This window comes from Rattus norvegicus, chromosome 1, assembly GCF_036323735.1.
Source record: "Rattus norvegicus strain BN/NHsdMcwi chromosome 1, GRCr8, whole genome shotgun sequence".
NCBI lineage: Eukaryota > Metazoa > Chordata > Mammalia > Rodentia > Muridae > Rattus > Rattus norvegicus.
Window position 1 is genome coordinate 111028147 of NC_086019.1, and position 2748 is coordinate 111030894.

Consider the following 2748-nt stretch of genomic DNA (forward strand, 5'->3'; position numbering starts at 1 on the left):
TCAATCAATTAAATTTTGATCAATAAATACTTATAAATAAATTAATTGTCAAATAGTTTAGAATATGACCAGGATTGTTATTTTATTTTATTTTTGTAATAATTTATTTTTATTCACTTTACATACTGATCACAGCCCCCACTTCCTCCTCTCTTCCCAGTCCCACCACTGTGAGTGGAGCCATCCATGTGCTGGTGATCCTAGATTCTATAAGAAAGGAGGATGAACAAGTCAGTACAAAGTTCTCCTCTATGACCTCTTCATCCACTCTTACCTTCAGCTTTCTGCCCTGTTTCGGTTCCTGTCCTGATTTCCTTTGATGATGAACAGTAGTGTGAAAATTTAAACCAAATAAATCCTTTCCTCCTCAATTTGTTTGCATCATACTGTTTCATCAAAGCAACAGATGGATCTGGTTATGTAAGAAAACTAATTGAGTGGCCGGGGGAAGCAAGGCTTTAAGCAGCATTTTTGAAAGGCCTCTGCTTCAGCTTCTGACTCCATATTCATGGTTACTCTTAGGCCCTGTCTTCTTACAATAATATCATTCTTACAGTAATGGCATTGGTTCCTCCCCAAGGTTCTTCTTGTCAGTGTTTTATCACAGAAATAGAAAAGTATCAGGATAATATGTTTCATGCTTGATTTAATGTATATTATACCTATTGACTTGGAATGTAAATATATATGATTTCATGGGAGAAAGCATAATACATTCTTCTTAAGTATTTATACTCACTTTATGTGAGTTGTGTATGGTGTCAGTTGCCATTGTGTCGTGAAAATAAGCAATGGTATCAGGCTGCCTCAAACCCAACAATTTTGGAAATAAATTATTTCTTTTATCAAATTTACTGAGCAACTAGTCAAGCTGTGACTTGTAGTAACTTATCACATACTGTCTTCCTCCATATAATTGATTTGATTAGAATTCTCTTAGTGTATGCTGAGCTGAAATTGGGTAAAAAGCCAAACAGCACGTTCCAGACCCAGTTTATATGTTTCATGGTGCTGAAGTTGTCTTTCAGTTCATGACATTTAGGTGAACTCAGATGTTTTTAAAATGAATGGTATGTATGAACACCTAAATACAATTTGTATATGTAAGTCAAGAGGAGAAATGTCAATAGACGTGTGAATGTAATACTAATTCACACACCGTTCAGACTTCAACCTCTTATAGAACTGACATTAGCTTGCAAATATAGAACCTATACAGAAGAAAGCTGACATTTGCTTACTATGAGTGTAAGACACAACAAAAGTTTGAAGTAGTTGTAGACAATCTGTGAAATAGAAACTGAAGATTTAATTTGCTGTCCTTAATTAAGATATAGCTTTGTTTTCTAGAGAGAGGGGTTTTACCTACAATCCTCTAATTTAACTTATTTCAAAGTTCTTTAACTTTTGTCTCTAACTCAGAATTTTACAATTTATTTTCTAAAATGTTTTAACTATTATTCTGTCTTATCCATACATTATTAGAAATAAATGCCATTCTCTCATTCATAAACTTCATAATCAAAGTAAGCTTTAAAACAAGTGGAGCAAGTATGGAAGTTGATAGCAGGCAACAGGTTGTCTGGAGATGGGCAAGCACTTAAGAAAGCACTTTGGAGTAATGGAGATGGCATATAAATTAATGAGTGGTTTATATGGGCTACATTTTATACAGGAATCAAATTTGTGAAATTGAAAATGTAAGATTTAAGCATTTTGTGCTGGTGAAATGGCTCAACAGTTAAAGAGCATTTGTTGATTTTCCAGAGGAACAGACTTATGGTCCCAACACTGCATAAAAACCTATGACTGCAACTCTACAGGATATAGTATGTTCTTAGAACTCAAAAGGTACCCCTAGATGAGTTCATGCACTTACACACACACACACACACACACACACACACACACACACACACTCACACACACACACACACACACACACACACACACACACCTGCAGCTGCTGGGAGATCAGTACAATATGTGATTTGTTGCTGCCAGTTAATAGACAAAGCAAATATTTTCAGAATCTTGTGTCAGAGTATTTATTTGAAGTTAACATAGCAGATTGTTATCATAACTGTATCCTTTCATTATGTTTCTTTTTTTTTTCTTTTATTAACTTGAGTATTTCTTATATACATTTCGAGTGTTATTCCCTTTCCCGGTTTCCGGGCAAACATCCCCCTCCCCCCTCCCCTTCCTTATGGGTGTTCCCCTCCCAACCCTCCCCCCTTTGCCGCCCTACCCCCATAGACTAGTTCACTGGGGGTTCAGTCTTAGCAGGACCCAGGGCTTCCCCTTCCACTGGTGCTCTTACTAGGATATTCATTGCTACCTATGGGGTCAGAGTCCAGGGTCAGTCCATGTATAGTCTTTAGGTAGTGGCTTAGTCCCTGGAAGCTCTGGTTGCTTGGCATTGTTGTACTTTTATGTTTCAATCTAGAGAATCTTAATTGTTCCCACAGTCACTGTTGGATACCTCATGAGCTTGCAAGGGGATGCTCCTATCTGTTACAAACAAGTTCCCAATAGCTGCTGTCCACTCCTATATTACAGATCTTACTGACCAACTAACTGTCCAGGGCCTTGAAGATGTATCTTTCTTCAAGTTGATATCATTTTACCTTGTATTGCATTGTCACAAGTACTGTCACTAAATTTGGCTTGGTCCCAATATCTGTCTTGAACAAGGATCATTTCTTAGATTCTACAACCAAAGGGGTGGAGGTATTAATATTTTGT